At 44.2% G+C, this 18133-nt stretch overlaps 1 pseudogene; it reads left to right on the top strand.

Moving 5' to 3' along the window:
• Positions 1–114: 114 nt before the first annotated feature.
• LOC136507255 (uncharacterized) lies at positions 115–16279 on the top strand (annotated as a pseudogene).
• Positions 16280–18133: the final 1854 nt, after the last annotated feature.

The raw sequence follows: 18133 nt of genomic DNA, 5'->3' as shown, positions 1-18133 counted from the left end.
GGCTAGTATAGATGGATTCTTGAATGGCTGCAGGCCTTACATAAGTGTAGATTCCACTGCACTTAATGGGATGTGGAATGGCCACATGCCTGCAGCCTATAGCCTTAGCTTTAGATGGCCACAATTGGATGTTTCCTCTGGCCTTTGGATTGTTTGACTCAGAGACAAAGGAAAACTGGGTCTAGTTTATGGAGCAACTTAGGAAGGCCATTGGACCCATGGATAAGCTAGCTATCTGCAATGATGCATGTAAGGGGTTGGAGTCAGCTGTTAGACTAGTATTTCCACAAGCAGAGATGAGAGAATGTTTCAGGCACTTAATGGAGAACATGAAGAAATACTACACTGGTGATGTGTATGACAAAAACATGTGGCCTACAGCTAGAGCTTACTCACCACACAAATTCAAGTACTTTTTTTGATAAAGTCTTCCAAGCTAGTCCAGATGTGCAGGAATGGCTGACAGAGCATCATCCTTTTTTGTGGGCTAGAAGTAAATTCTCAGAACACATCAAGTGTGACTATATCAACAATAATTTAGCAGAATCATGGAATTCTTGGATCAAAGAGCACAAAGACCTTCCTATGCATTGCATGGCAGATGCAATCAGAGAGAAGATAATGGTCTTGTTTGCCAAAAGGAGGAAGATTTCAAGGGCCCTCCATCCAGGTATATTGCCTGGGATCATCCATCAACTAAATGCAGCATCCAAGGGACTTGGACGCCTAACCATTTCCAAGGGGCACCCAAATTAGGCTGAGGTTATAGAGATCTACAAGGATGAAGAAGTGAGAAGGCATGTTGTGTACCTAGTTGACAAAGTTTGCACATGTAGACAGTGGTAGATAACTGGTCAACCATGTCCCCATGCCTTGGCTATGATTACCAGCACCAGGCAACTAGACATGGCCAAATTTGTGGATCAGTATTATTCAGTTCAGAAGTTTCAAGTAGCATATGAGGGTATCATTCCTAATATCACTAATAGGAACCAGTGGCCTGAGGTAGACAAAGGGTTCAAACTGCACCCTCCATGCCAGAAGAAGAGAGAAGTAGGAAGACTGAGGAAAAATAGGATCAAGTCTGCAAAGGAGACAGGTGGTAAGGCAACAAGGCAAGTGAGGTGTCCTAACTGCAGTGAGTATGGTCATAGGGGTGGTAGCTGGAAATGTCCACTCACTGGCACCAAGAAAAGGTACCTTCTCAATTCTTCTTTATTTGTTACATTACAATATGAAACTGATCCTATCATTATTGCAGGAAGAGAGCAAAGAAGACCACAGTCAAGGTTGGGAGGAAAAAAGCCAAAAAAGGTACCACTACTGAGGAAGCACCAACTCCAAGGACTAGAGCAGCTGTTGCAAGGGAGGCAGCAGCAAAGGCTAAGAGGGAGGCTCTAGAACTAGAGCTAAAGGCAGCAGCAGCAAGGGAAGCAGCCCAATCAGCAGCAAGGGAAGAAGCAGAAGCAGCCCAAGCAGCAGCAGCAAGGGAAGCAGCTGAAAGCTCTAGTTTGGTTTTGGATAATTGATGAAACCCTAAGTGCTAACCTAGTTTATCAAGATGATTATGAGATAGGTAGCACTACTCCAAGTGATGAAGCAATGGCGAAGATCATGACAATGGTGATGGCATGGTGATGGTCAAATGCTTAAACTTAGAAAAGAAGAAAGAGAAAAACAAAAGGCTCAAGGCAAAGGTATAAAATATAGGAGCCATTTTGTTTTAGTGATCAAGACACTTAGTGAGTGTGATCACATTTAGGATAGATAGCCGTACTATTAAGAGGAGTGAAATGTGGCAGAACCGCCTAATTTAATGCCTCACAGGAGTGCTTGCCTTTCATTAGACACTAAGCACTCGAGGGAGAACACTAGATTACTCGATTCCATCGGGCACACCCCAGGGGAGAACCCGAAAATCCACATTTTTGCCATCAGGATCACAAATGAGAGAATAAAGCTTACATCATTCGTAACCATTTGTTACATCACTTTTAATACAACATCAGAGTATAATATTTATTAATATAACAATGGAATGAAATCATGTTATCAGAGTTATAAACAATTAAATGAACAGCGGAATAGAAACATGTGAATAGAGTTACAACGGAAATAAACATCTATTAATGACATGATGAAGTATTGATCTATAGACTCCGACAACAGATTATGAAACTTTCATTTATAAAAGTATTTGGTGAGAGTTATAAATATCAACTACGATCATAGCGTAAAGGAAATCCTCTCTGAGCCCACCAGGAGGAATCCACACACAAAGGTCAGCTCAAGCCTCCACCTGTTACCTGCAACAGGGGGAATAAAACCATGAGTACTCAATTGTACTCAGCAAGACTTACACGACAGGAGAAAAGAAAAGACTCCAAGGATATGCAAGGTTATCTGGCTTGTGGGTTGCATTTGCAGGAAGCATTACTAAGCGTGCATCCTTATATTCGATTTTCATTAATAGCCGCATTGGTTCATTAGCTAACCATTCTATGTAAGCACCTGTGCTACTTTCAAGCAGGTGGTAAGCAATCAGATTTCCTTTTTCCGTCTTCCATCTTGCATCTTTCAGTTTTTACTACGATGCTAAACCATAGACAAGCCGTACCGGATCGCCCAGCGATTCGCGAATCAATGCCCCCAGCTGGGTACCCCGAAAACACACGCCCCGCTTGTACCCCGGGCACAAGCAGGACCAACCCGTCACTCTCCTGTCCTGGGTGTCCAGGTCCCCGTCCAAACTAGGACTCCAAGCCCCCGCCCCTGAGTCTCGGACTCAGTGCGGTGCAAGGACCTCCTCCACCAAAAACAAACCCTAACAGTCTGGTCCGGAAAGAGCTAGATCCACGACAAGAGAGCAATAAGTCTTCCAAGCGCCCATACACAAGTATGTGCTCAGGATAATAAGTCTGTGACCTGCCTAGAGTCATATGCAACGATCGGTCCTTAACCGACCAGACAGGGAAAAATGGTGTAACCAAGCTATGACCCACCTCCGCGGCGACACAACTTCTTACACCCACCAATACCCAAACCACATCCCTGCCCGGTCACCATTTTTCTTTCCACCATTTTATATATTCCAAGTGATAATAATCCAATAATATATTTCCTATCTCTCGCGAGTGACAGGCAATCACTCGACTTCTACCGGAGTCCTGTAGCATAGCAATCTACACGATCCTGTCATACTAGTAAGACTCATAGGATAAAGATATATATGCAAGTGGTTTCATTCAACTCCTTGAAACTTAATGCACAAATATAATTTAAACTATAGAAAGGTAGGGTTATGCACCGGGGCTTGCCTGGGAAAAATATTTACAGAAGTTAGCTTTCCATCATGGTGACATGATCTCCAAAAGCACCATTCCTCCAGCAACTCCCGACGACTCTGTGATCCACCGACGTCCCTATTATGATATGCAATGTAATGCCATGCAAAGATATAATTAATTGACTACAATCGTGACTCATATAAATACGCTTTACGCCTCTCAAGTTAACGGGCTAGTTCTAACGACGACCGTACTTAGCTACGTATCCATGTTGTCGAACAAGGCATTATTTCTCAACAATTCTTTTAGTTATATAAACCAACAGTGTTTCTTTATTCACAATAGGACATTATTATTTATCTAGCAACTAATTATTCTAGAGCTACAAAATTATGGTGAGCAGCTAATATTGCTAGGAACCTACTGTAAAGATTTCAGATCTAATACTATTACCAATTTATCACGAAAGTTCCTACAAGTTTATATTTTGCAATATTAAATATCTTAGATTAATTATATGGCTTCCAAAAATATCATCGAGCTCTGTGAACAAAATATGTCCTAATTTTAGAGACTCAACAAAACTGGTTTGACATTTATATGATTTTTCTACACTTTATTTTCAATTTTTGAAGAGCATTGATTTAACAAAATAACCGAGAACATTCAAACAGAAACAGGCCGCACGGCCTAGCTCGGCCCACAGGCGTGCAGGCAGCTGGCAGCCCAAAGGCGCGCGTGGCAAGCCAGCCCAGTGCAGCGACGTCAGCAACGCGGGCGGCCCAGGTGACTGAGCCCACGCACAGAAATAGGCCGGCCCAGCGGGGGCGCGGTCGACGGCCCAGAGCGCTGGCGCGGGCGGGGCGCATGGCCCAGTAAGCTGGCCTGGCGTGTGAACCACGACGACTGGCCCAGGCGCAAGGCAAGGCGCGGCATATACGCGAAATGGCCCCTACGCTTTTCACTAATCAATCCTAGGTCCAGAGTACTGTTCAATGTGCCATGTATTATTGCAGTAAAAACCCCGTATAACGTTGCTTCTTGGATTTACACCCTTCCTCACCTTGCTTCCCAAGAGCAGAGCACAACCGAAGACACGACCGACGACGGCGGCAACGGTGCAGGGGAGCCGGGGAAGACACGGCGACGGCGGAGAGCCCTCCGGCGAGCTGCACGGGAACCCGCGCGGCCTCATGCTGGCCGCGGCAAAAGCCGAACTAGGCCCTGGTAGCCCACCCGCGCGAGCCGAGGCGGTGGCCCGCCGACTACGACGGCGCCGGCCAGGCGAGCGGTAACGGCTCCGGCAATGCAGTGGGCTGCGCGGTGAGGTGACGTGCTGTGACCGGAAGCACGGGAGGGAGAGCAAGGACGTCGGCGACTGCGGTCCAGCGCGGCCGAGGGGCAGCAGTCCGGCAGGGCGAGGCGGCTCGGTGCTCGACGGCACGGCACGGCGTGCACGCGCGCGCGGGGAAGAAGAAACGGAGGCGCCGGGCTTGGTGGATGCAGTTGGCTCTGTGCTCAACGACCGTGGGCACGGCGGCGGCGTCGCGGGCACACGGGCGTGGACGCCGAACGCTGGAAAGGAAAAGGAGCGGACGCCGGTGCTGGCAGCTTGTGTGCGCTGCGGAGTTACGCACTGACTCGGCGCAAGTAGTACGGCCAGCAGCGCGAAGGGAGGAGCTAGGAGAGTGGCGAAGCTACGTGCGGGTGCGGTTGCATGCTTGGGCGGCAGCTAGGCACAGGCGCCTGGCCACAGCAGCGGACCGAGGCAGAGGAAAAGCACTGGCTGCTTGCTGTAAGGTGCACTGGCTGCTTACTAAAAAATGGAAGACAGCGGACAGAACTTGATGAGACGTTAGCTTTTACTGGCCTACCTCTGAGCACATGCATGCAGCTCCTCGCTACTCACTCACGAGAGCTGGCTTCAGGCGATAGCAAGGACAGCGCGACGTGGCCGACAGCGGTATTCATTGCAGCAGAGAAACTGTGGGGCTTGCGAGCTGTGTTCAGAACACGAGGAGCAGAGACAAGACAAAAACCAGACAAGGTTGCAGGGAGCAGGTCAACTGGCACAGTTACACGTTGTTAGATTAAGAGTTACTACCGTAACATATATATATATATATATATATATATATATATATATATATATATATATATATATAACGGTTTACTACTTTACATAAATTGTAACGTCTAGGCACAGCAAAATTTCCGCAAACTCACATTTAAATTGATTCAAAAGCTATATATATATATATATAAACATTGCTTTTCATGCTTAATCTAATAGAACGAACCATTTGCTATCGATTGGCTCGAATTGCCGTTCGACATTCCTAATTATTTCTACGCTCGGCGTGATTCAACTTGAGCGTTTACTTGAGTCCGCGAACTAAGTCGCACCGGATTCGCGTCTCACGTCGAATACGTTTTAAATAAAAAATCCGAGAAACTTGTTTCGAAAACTTTACTGAGGCCTAAATCGCGGCGCTAAAAAGGATCATAACACCGAGGTGTTACATGAAACTAGTATCGAAATGCGGTTATCAAAGTGCCACTAGATGCTCTAATTCATTGCATATGCATTTAGGATCTAGTGGAGTGCTAACACCCTTGAAAATGTTTGTGAAAATATGCTAACACATGTGCACATGGTGATACACTTGGTGGTTGGCACATTTGAGCAAGGGTGAAAAAGATAGAGTCGAAGAGGAGGTAGTCGTGCTGGTTACAGAGTGACCGGACGCATCCGGTATGATGACTGGACACGTCCGGTATTCGGCGGCAGACTCAGCAATCGGACGCATCCGGTAGCCACACCGGACACGTCCGATATGACTCAAAAAAATAGTGTTCCACAGTGAAGTCGATCGGACGCTGGCAGCGTCCGGTCCGATGTGACCGGACGCGTCCGGTCGTCCATGGGTGCTTACTGTACTCGACCGAACGCTGAGGCTCAGCGTCCGGTCAGTCTCTACCTGACGCGTTCGGTCGGCCCTGGTGGCTTATTGGACTTGACCGGACTCGACGGTGGAGCGTCTGGTCAATTGAGTGTCTACGTTCGGTGTGAGCGTCCAGTCGTCGGCAGTATGCGCGGCAACGGCTATGATGATTTGAACCAGACACGTGGCAGTCTAGGGCTACCGGACACGTCCGGTATGCCGACCGGATGCGTCCGGTATTCACGACCGGAGCGTCCAGTGTTGTGTCCGGTCAGTTGGACTGCAGCGTCCGGTCGGCCCGCGATTTGCCCAGTGAAGGGGTATAACGGCTCTATTTGATGAGGGCTCTATTTATAGCCCCATGGCCGGCTCAAGGGACAACTCTTGCACATTTTCATTGACATAGCAACCTTGTGAGCTTAGCCAAAGTACTCCCACTCATCTCCATCATTGATCCATCATCATTATGAGATTGGGAGAGAATCCAAGTGCATTGCTTGAGTGATTGCATCTAGTGGCACTTGGTATTCGTGTTGCGCTGCAGATTTCGCTTGTTTCTCTTGGTGGTTGCCACCACCCAGATGGTTGGAGCAGCGGTGGAGGATCGACATGAGTTGGTGATTATTCGTGGCCATCTCTGGTGATTGTAAGGGGAGTTGTACCTTCCCCGGCGGAGTGCCGAAAGGTAACTCTAGTAAATTGCTCATGTCATTGAGTTACCTCACTTGTGGGTCGGTTCTTGCGGTGTCCAATCGTGTGGATGAGGTTTGTGAAACACCTCTTAGCCGCCGAACCACCAAGTGTTGGTCAACACAACGGGGACGTAGCGTGTTGGCAAGCACGTGAACTTCGGGAGAAAATCGATTGTCTCTTGTCATTTGCATTCTCTCAGTGATTGGCTTGATCTTCATCTTGTGATTGGTTCATCCCCTACACGGCGGTATAATCACCCTACTTACTTGATTACATTCTTGCAAACTAGTTGATACAAGCTCTTTAGTGTAATTAGAATTGAGAGCTTGCTTTATTGTTTACATTCATCTAGTTGAGCTCTTTAGAGTAGCAAGTTTGTGTGCCTAAGTAATCATTGCAACTAGAATTGTTGGATAGGTGGCTTGCAACCCTTGTAGAGCTAGAGCAAGTTTGCATTACGCTATTTGTCATACTAATCAAATTGCTCTAGTTGATTTATAGATTTTTAAATAGGCTATTCACCCCCCCTCTAGCCATATTAGGACCTTTCAAGTGGTATCAGAGCCGTGGTCACCGTTTGATTAAAGGCTTAACAACCTCGATGTCAAATTATGGCTCAAGTTGTATTCAACCATGTGGGGGGCAAACCACCGTTCTTTGATGGCACATGCTATGGTTATTGGAAGAGAAAGATGAGGATGTATCTTGGTTCAATCAATGATTAAGTATGGGAAGTGACCGAGAATGACTATGCTATCATTGATCCCGATGATCCAACAAATCAAGATAAGATCAATAAGCAATGCAATACAATGGCTCTCAACACCATATACAATGACATTGATTCCAAGGTGTTTGAGCAAATCAAGGATTGTGATAGAGCAAATGAGGTGTGGAAGAGATTGGAGGGAACATATGAGGGCACACTGGTGGTGAAGAGTGCCAAGTTATACATTCTCAAGGACAAGTTGACAAGTTTCAAAATGAAGGATGATGAGAGCATTCTGGAGATGTTCCATCGATTGCAAGTCATTGTCAACGACTTGAAGGTATTGGGAGAGAAGATCAAGGATGATGATGTCTCCCATCAATTCTTGATGTGCTTACCTCCAAGATTTGAGATGTTAAGATTGCTTATCATAAAAGGAGGATTGAAGGACATTACCCCTAACCAAGTACTAGGTGATGTCATGACACAAGAGACATACCGTGTGGAAAGGGAGGGGGATGACAAGGAGGACAAGAAGAAAGAAGAGGACAAGAAGAAGAAAAGCATAGCATTCAAGGCTAGTTCATCATCATACAAAAACAAGGGCAAGTCCAAGAAAGAATCAAGTGATGATGAAGATCTAAGTGATATTGATGTTGAGGCTATGGCTCTCTTTGTGCGCAAAATGGGCAAGTTCATGAAGAAGAAGGGCTATGGGGCAAGAAAGAGAAGAGATCACACCAAGAGTAAGGAGTATGTGAGAAGATGCTACAATTGCAAAAGCCCTGATCATGTTGTAACAAATTGTCCCTACAATAGTGATAATGATGAAGATGAGAAGAAGAAGCACAAGAAAGATAAAAGTGAAAAGAAGGAGAAGAAGGAGAAGAGAATGACCTTCCAAAAGAAGAAAAAGGGTGGAGGCTATGTAGTCACATGGGATAGTGATGGCTCTTCGGATAGTGATAGCTCTAGTGATGATGACAAGAAATCTATCAAGAGAGCACTAGCAAGCATCGCCATCAACAACAAGCCCTCCATCTTCGACACTCCATCAACATGCCTTATGGCAAAGCCTACCAAGGTAAAATATGATGTGAGTGATGACAAAAATAAAAGTGATGATTGTAGGAGTGATGATGATGATGAGGAGTACTCCAAGGAGGAGCTCATGGACATGTGCGAGCAAGTGCACACTTGCTTTGAGATGAAGAGAAAGGAGTGCAAGGAATTGAACAAGAAAGTCAAATTTCTTGAGCAATCCCTTGATGAGCTCAATGCCACTCATGAGAGGCTAATGGAAGCCCATGAGAAGCTTAGCAAAGCTCACTCTAAGCTTGAAAAGGCTCACTCCTCTCTCATTGAGCAAGTCAAAGTGGAGGAAGCCAAGAAGGAGCAAATGATCATAACATGTGATATGGGACTAACATGCGATCTTATTAATGAATCTATTTTTGTTGCTCCTACTAACACTTCTTGTAGCACTACCACCTCTACTCCACCTATGAATGATACATCACTAATGGTGAAAAATGAGAACCTCAAGAAGGAGGTAAATGAGCTCACTCGTGCCTTAGGCAATGCCTATGGTAGAGAAGCCCACTTGCTAAAGTGCTTGGGTAGCCAAAGATTTTCTCTTAACAAAGAGAGATTAGGCTATACCCCCAAGAAAGGCAAGGCGGCCTTTGTCACTCCCAAAGCTAGCTTTGTGAAGGGCAATGGTCGGTTTTGCAATAGATGCAAGCAAGTTGGGCATATAGAGCAAAGTTGCAAGACTAACAAGAACAAGCTATCTAATGTATCCTCAATCAAATTTGATTCTTGTTAGATGCTTTATAAGGGTGCCAATGGTGTGAAGGCTAAGTTCATTGGTACACCAATTATGGGCCCAAAGAAGAAGGCCATTTGGGTACCAAAGACCTTGGTGACTAACCTACAAGGACCCAAGCAAGTTTGGGTACCTAAAAAGAATTAATCTTCTTTTGTAGATAAATTATAAAGCCGGAGGAAGGCATTGGGTGCTTGATAGTGGGTGCACACAACACATGACCGGTGATTCAAGAATGTTCAATTCAATCAATAAAAGCAAGAGCAATGGGATTGATAGTATCACATTTGGTGACAATGGCAAAGGCAAGGTCAAAGGGCTTGGTAAGATTGCAATATCCAATGACTTGAGCATTTCCAATGTGCTACTAGTAGAGAGCTTGAACTTTAACCTATTGTCGGTAGCTCAATTGTGTGATCTTGGTTTCAAGTGCATATTTGGTGTAGATGATGTAGAGATCATAAGTGTAGATGGCTCTAACTTGATATTCAAAGGATTTAGATATGAGAATCTATACTTAGTTGATTTCAATGCTAGAGAAGCTCAATTGTCAACATGTTTGATCACTAAGTCTAGCATGGGTTGGTTATGGCATAGAAGGCTTGGTCATGTTGGAATGAAACAATTAAACAAGTTAATCAAGCATGACTTAGTTAGAGGCTTGAAAGATGTCACTTTTGAGAAAGATAAGCTATGTAGTGCATGTCAAGCCGGAAAGCAAATTGGTAACACACATCCTAAGAAGAGTATGATGAGCACATCTAAGGCATTTGAGTTGATGCACATGGACTTGTTTGGACCAACCACATACACTAGCATTGGAGGAAATAAATATGGATTTGTGATTGTGGATGATTTCACTAGATATACATGGGTATTCTTTCTTGGTGATAAGAGTGATGTGTTTGCAATATTCAAATCTTTTGTCAAGGGTATTCATAATGAGTTTGAAACAACAATCAAGAAAGTTAGAAGTGACAATGGAAGTGAATTCAAGAACACTAGAGTTGATGAGTAATGTGATGAATTTGAAATTAGACATCAATTCTCGGCCAAGTATACTCCTCAATCAAATGGACTAGTTGAAAGAAAAAATAGAACCTTAATTGATATGGCAAGATCAATGTTGAGTGAGTACAATGTGAGTCATTCATTTTGGGCCGAAGCAATCAACACGGCTTGCTACTATAGCAACCGACTCTATTGTCACCCCATGATGGAGAAGACACCTTATGAGCTATTGAATGGAAGAAAGCCCAACATAGCATACTTTCGGGTCTTTGGTTGTAAATGCTATATATTGAAGAAAGGCACTAGATTGAGTAAGTTTGAAAAGAAATGTGATGAAGGTTTCTTGCTTGGTTACTCCACTACTAGCAAAGCTTATAGAGTTTGGAATTTGGCTAGTGGTACTCTTGAGGAGGTTTATGATGTGGAGTTTGATGAAACAAATGGTTCCCAAGAGGAAGATGAGAATCTAGATGATGTAAAAGGCACTCAATTGGTCAATGCAATAAAGAACATGGACATTGGTGATATAAGGCCTAGAGAGGTGATTGATGTTGAAGATGACAAGAACCAAGTGCTCTCCAACTCAAATGTGCAAGCTAGTGGTTCTCATGATCAAATCCAAGCAAGCACTAGTAATGGCAATGTGCAAAATCAACAAATGGCTAGTTCATCATCTCAACCAAGTGATCAAACAAATGCTAGCAATCAAGTGCAAGTGCTTCAACCAACCAATGTTGCAAGAGATCATCCATTGGACACTATCATTGGTGATATTTCAAGAGATGTGCAAACAAGATCAAGATTGGCTTCATTTTGTGAGCATTTCTCATTTGTGTTATCCATTGAACCTAAGAAGATAGATGACGCTTTGAAGGATGTTGATTGGATAAATGCTATGCATGAAGAGCTAAACAACTTCACAAGAAACCAAGTATGGGATTTAGTTGAGAGGCCTAAGGATCATAATGTGATTGGAACTAAGTGGGTCTTTCAGAACAAGCAAGATCAAGATGGGATAGTAATAAGGAACAAAGCAAGATTAGTGGCCCAAGGTTACACTCAAGTTGAAGGTCTTGACTTTGGAGAAACATATACCCCGGTTGCAAGATTGGAAGCAATTAGGATCTTGCTAGCTTATGCTTGTGCCCACAACATCAAGTTGTACCAAATGGATGTGAAAAGTGTATTTCTCAATGGGTACATCAATGAGCTTGTGTATGTTGAGCAACCTCCCGGTTTTGAAGATGAGAAAAAACCCAACCATGTCTACAAGTTGAGAAAGGCTTTATATGGATTGAAACAAGCACCTAGAGCATGGTATGAGAGATTGAGGGATTTCCTACTCTCTAAGGGATTCAAGATGGGAAAGGTTGACACCACTCTCTTCACCAAGAAGCTTGGAAGTAACTTGTTTGTAATGCAAATCTATGTTGATGATATCATCTTTGGGTCAACAAATCAAGAATTTTGTGAAGAGTTTGGCAAGATGATGGCAAGTGAGTTTGAGATGTCTATGATTGGAGAGCTTAGTTACTTCCTTGGTCTTCAAATCAAGCAAATGAAGAGTGGCACATTTGTGAGTCAAGGCAAGTATATCAAGGACATGCTCAAGAAGTTTGAAATGGATGAGAGTAAAGCTATTAGTACACCAATGTGGACAAGTGGAAGCTTGGATAGTGATGCAAGTGGCAACATGGTGGATCAAAAGATGTATCGGTCCATGATTGGAAGTCTACTCTATGTGACCGCATCAAGGCCGGATGTGATGTTTAGTGTATGCATGTGTGCTAGATTTCAAGCCTTACTAAGAGAAAGTCATTTGAAAGCAACTAAGAGAATATTGAGGTACTTGAAGCATACACAACATGTTGGATTATGGTATCCCAAAGGAGCAAGATTTGAGTTGATTGGATATTCGGACTCCGATTATGCGGGATGCAAAGTTGAGAGAAAGAGCACATCGGGCACATGTCAACTATTGGGAAGATCACTTGTATCTTGGTCATCAAAGAAGCAAAATAGTGTGGCACTTTCAACCGCCGAAGCGGAGTACATTTCGGCCGGTAGTTGTTGTGCTCAATTACTTTGGATGAAGGCTACTTTGAGTGACTTTGGAATCAAGTTCAAGCAAGTGCCATTGCTATGTGACAATGAAAGTGCCGTGAAGCTCACCAACAACCCGGTTCAACACTCAAGAACAAAGCATATAGATGTCCGTCATCACTTCATAAGAGATCACCAGCAAAAAGGGGATATTTGCATTGAGAGTGTGGGCACCGAAGATCAACTTGCCGACATATTCACCAAGCCACTTGATGAGAAGAGGTTTTGCAAGCTAAGGAATGAATTGAACATACTTGACTTCTCCAATATGTGTTGATGCACCCCCACTATATGACATGCCTCTCCTTTGAGCAAAGCAAGGTAAAGTTGATTGACATGTCATCCATTCATTACTAAGGATGTGTTTAGTGCATCTAGTCATTCCCATCATGTCCTAGGCACATTCATGAAAATCAAATGAATTTGATGCTTGTATGGTACCACTATTGCTTGTATGTTTGAAATGATCTAGTGGTAGCATATGACATGTTTGTGGGCTTGTAAACCTAGTGTTTGATTTAGAAAATGAGCTATAAGTGTTTAACTCAACATGGTACAAGATAACCTTTCTTTGGAGGTGTGAAGAAGCTTGTCCTTGAATCAAACCGAGTTAAATATCTTGTGCAAGTAATCTAGATTGAACCAAATTGGGAAAATGATCCTCATTTCACATAGTTTCACCCCAACCTATCCATAATTTGAGCTCACCTTTTGTGCTAATTGTTGACAAAGGGGGAGAGAAACAAAGATATGAGTGATAGGGGAGTATTGGACATTGATCAATTAAAATTTTGAGCACACAAGTAGGGGGAGCAAGCTCATAAACTTGTATGATGCATTTGAATGAACATTTCATATATTTGCTTGCATGGTACAAGTTCTAAGTTTCAATATCCATGCTTATGTGGTGTATGCTAGTTATAGGTTTGAATGATGAAATGAAAAACTCATAGGCTAAAGTAACTAGACCCTTGCTTTTAATATTGATCTCATGGGGTATTCTAGTTTTTGTGTATGTCTAGTTACTAATGATGCTAAGGATGGTATATTGGTGCACTCCGATTGGTATCACGCTTCAAAGGTCCATCTCTTATACCTTAGCATCACTTGGTAGAAATTGACTCCTATATTTCCTATCTAAGCATATGTGCAAGCTACAATCCAAACTCTTAGCACATATGTAGGGGGGAGCAATTACTACCATTTGGAGTTCATGAAACTTGTCCATTACCTTTACACATGGTAAATATGCTTGGGCAAGCAACATGAATTCAAATGTACTTTAATTCATATCTTTGTATAAGGGTTGTCATTAATTACCAAAAAGGGGGAGATTGAAAGCTCTAGTTTGGTTTTGGATAATTGATGAAACCCTAAGTGCTAACCTAGTTTATCAAGATGATTATGAGATAGGTAGCACTACTCCAAGTGATGAAGCAATGGCAAAGATCATGACAATGGTGATGGCATGGTGATGGTCAAATGCTTAAACTTGGAAAAGAAGAAAGAGAAAAACAAAAGGCTCAAGGCAAAGGTATAAAATGTAGGAGCCATTTTGTTTTAATGATCAAGACACTTAGTGAGTGTGATCACATTTAGGATAGATAGCCATACTATTCAGAGGAGTGAAACTAGTATCAAAATGCGGTTATCAAAGTGCCACTAGATGCTCTAATTCATTGCATATGCATTTAGGATCTAGTGGAGTGCTAACACCCTTGAAAATGTTTGTGAAAATATGCTAACACATGTGCACATGGTGATACACTTGGTGGTTGGAACATTTGAGCAAGGGTGAAAAAGATAGAGTCGAAGAGGAGGTAGTCGCGCTGGTTACAGAGTGACCGGACGCGTCCGGTATGATGACCGGACACGTCCGGTATTCGGCGGCAGACTCAGCGACTGAACGCGTCCGGTCGCCACACCGAACACGTCCGGTATGACTTAGAAAAATAGTGTTCCGCAGTGAAGTCGATCGGACGCTAGCAGCGTCCGGTCCAGTGTGACCGGACACGTCCGGTCGTCCATAGGTGCTTACTATACTCGACCGGACGCTGAGGCTCAGCGTCCGGTCAGTCTCTACCTGACGCATCCGGTCGGCCCTGGTGGCTTACTGGACTCGACCGGACTCGACGGTGGAGCGTTTGGTCAATTGAGTGTCTGCGTCCGGTGTGAGCATCCGGTCGTCGGCAGTATGCGCGGCAACGGCTATGATGATTTGAACCGGACACGTGGCAGTCTAGGGCTACCGGACACGTCTGGTATGCCGATCGGACGTGTCCGGTATTCATGACCGGAGCGTCCGGTGCTGCGTCCGGTCAGTTGGACTGCAGCGTCCGGTCGGCCCGCGATTTACCCAGTGAAGGGGTATAACGGCTCTATTTGATGGGGGCTCTATTTATAGCCCCATGGCCGGCTCAAGGGACAACTCTTGCACATTTTCATTGACATAGCAACCTTGTGAGCTTAGCCAAAGTACTCCCACTTATCTCCATCATTGATTCATCATCATTATGAGATTGGAGAGAATCCAAGTGCATTGCTTGAGTGATTGCATCTAGTGGCACTTGGTATTCGTGTTGCGCTGCGGATTTCGCTTGTTTCTCTTGGTGGTTGCCACCACCTAGACGGTTGGAGCAGCGGTGGAGGATCAGCACGAGTTGGTGATTGTTCGTGGCCATCTCTGGTGATTGTAAGGGGAGTTGTACCTTCCCCGGCGGAGTGCCGAAAGGTAACTCTAGTAAATTGCTCGTGTCATTGAGTTACCTCACTTGTGGGTCGGTTCTTGCGGTGTCCCTTCATGTGGATGAGGTTTGTAAAACACCTCTTAGCCGCCGAACCACCAAGTGTTGGTCGACACAACGGGGACGTAGCGTGTTGGCAAGCACGTGAACCTCGGGAGAAAATCGATTGTCTCTTGTCATTTGCATTCTCCTGGTGATTGGCTTGATCTTCATCTTATGATTGGTTCATCTCCTACACGGCGGTATAATCACCCTACTTACTTGATTACATTCTTGCAAACTAGTTGATACAAGCTCTTTAGTGTAATTAGAATTGAGAGCTTGCTTTATTGTTTACATTCATCTAGTTGAGCTCTTTAGAGTAGCAAGTTTGTGTGCCTAAGTAATCATTGCAACTAGAATTATTGGATAGGTGGCTTACAACCCTTGTAGAGCTAGAGCAAGTTTGTATTACGCTATTTGTCATACTAATCAAATTGCTCTAGTTGATTTGTAGATTTTTAAATAGGCTATTCACCCCCCTCTAGCCATATTAGGACCTTTCAGTAGCCCAAGCAGCAGCAAGGAAAGAAGCACAAGCAGCCCAAGCAGCAACAGCAAGTAAAGAAGCAGAAGCAGCCCAAGCAAGGGATGAATTTTCAGCAACTCAAGCACATGAACAAGTGATGGAGGTGATGCCTTTAGAAGTTGAGCTCCCAGAGACAGCTATTCAGACCACAACAGCTAGGAGGTACTGCTCTTCTTCCTATGACAGCATGATAATTGATAATGGATTACCTGTGTAATAAATCAATCATTAATCATACTTTATTTTCCACAGGTCCTTATTTGCTGAAGATGCACTAGAGGTTGAAGTGCAGCCTGCTAGAAAGATGACTCCTAGGAAAAAGCAGTTGGCAACTAAGGTGAAGAAGACACCGCACAAGACAAGAGCAGGAAAGAGAAAGACAGGAGCCTGACTGGTCTTGTTTTGCCAAGATCATGAACTTTCATTATTTTGCAAAAACAATATTATGTAATGATGGGAACAAAAACAGCATGTAATGCCCCAAGATGAACTTGTTATGTGTAATGGACGCTAAACTCTATCTGTATGCCCAGAATTTGCTACCTGTATAAACTCTATGTATAATGCCCAGAATTTGCTATTTGTATGCCCATATCTGATAAAACACAGTACTTGATTTGGTTATCATTGGTTGTGGTCCTGCTGGTCTTTCTCTAGCTTCATAGTGTCTGCTTTGTAATAAGATCATCCTCTTGTATTTGGTGGTGGAGGGCTGTGCTCTACCCTATCATTGGTTGCACAGTGCTCACACACACACACACACACAAAAATGCTGCCTACCTACAATAGTAGCAGAAATGCTGTATTTGTTTGGTTCACACTCACAGGCCTTATTTGCTTCCATGGCGAGAGTACTTGCTTACTGCTACTAGATTTGCAACAGTTCCCTAAAAAAAAAGCTTTGCAACAATGATAACGTGCACTACAGCCCTTCAATGCTGGCCATAGTGAATTCAAGAATAGGACATGTTTTGAGTGTCATGCCTAGTTGCCTACAACACAGTTCAAAGTTATCTGGACAACACAGTTCAAAGTTTCATTGCAAATGGATGTCAGTACGACATTACTTCCAGACTTCCAGTTCTCAAATGAATTAAACAGCACAAGGTTATCTAGACAACACAGTTCAAAGTTTCATTGCAAATGGTTCATACATCATGTTCAGTTCATTTTCAAACACATTGCTACAAATCAAGTCATTACAACTGATCTGATAACAATTCCAAACAAAACAATTGCAACAACAACAATGAAACAGTTCATTTTCCACATCAGGTTCTCCATCTTCTTCTCAAGGTCCTTCTCATCGTTAGCATATTCACTGCCCTCTGATCCTTCTTCCAGTTCCTCGACCTCCTTACAGTTGATACTGACGATCTTCTTATCAATCAGCTCATCTAGGTACTCCTTCTGGAATCTGTAGAATCCACAAAATTTCGAATTCTGCAAACACCATTTCATGACTGTTAAACTCTAGATTTCAAACAAAGAAAGCAAGAGAGATGGAAACATAGCAAAACTGACCCCATTCTTGGGGCACTTGAAAAAGCTCCGGCCCTTGTTGAGAGTGTCCTGCTTGATGCGAAGCTCGATCACACGGGCCAGATGACAATCCGGACATTGAATCAAAGGAAGCCCGGTTTCTTTATCGACCGGATACGCCACAACATGCGCGCGCATGGAGCTCCCGCCTCGTTCCTGCCTCCTCAACGCCCTACTGACGCTGGACGACTCCACCCTCTACGACCGGCAATCACTGCTGCTAGCCATTATGACACGGGTTGACACCACCTCTCCCACTACATCACAAGCCTACGAAACAATCAACCAAGGAAGACAAAGTCAGCATCCAAGAACCCTAACCCTAAACCCTAATGGACACGAGACCTGGGTGCAAAGGGGGAGTAAGGCCACATACCTCCAATGAGCTCACCAGGGGTCCCGCTCACCAGATGCGGTCACCGTGGCGTAGGGATGGCGGGAGGGGAGCAGGAGGCGGTGGCGGCGTGGGGGAAGAACGTGTCGACGACGACGGGTGGGATGGGGACGAAATGAGCGAGGGACAAAATGAGCGGGAGGGATGCGGCGTAATGAACAAAATGGGCAGGGGCAGGGATGACATTTTACCTTCGCCTGCTGACTGGGCGCCAGCATGTTGGAGGGCCGTGGCTTGCCACATGCGTAAATGTGGTAAAACAGAAACTCAATCTTCTTTCATCGGGTAAAAATGTAAGTGTCATTCTAA

The sequence above is a fragment of the Miscanthus floridulus genome, chromosome 15 (genome assembly GCF_019320115.1).
Source record: "Miscanthus floridulus cultivar M001 chromosome 15, ASM1932011v1, whole genome shotgun sequence".
Classification (NCBI taxonomy): domain Eukaryota; kingdom Viridiplantae; phylum Streptophyta; class Magnoliopsida; order Poales; family Poaceae; genus Miscanthus; species Miscanthus floridulus.
The sequence above is the reverse complement of the archived record's forward strand: the minus strand, read 5'-3'. Positions and strand labels throughout refer to the sequence as shown.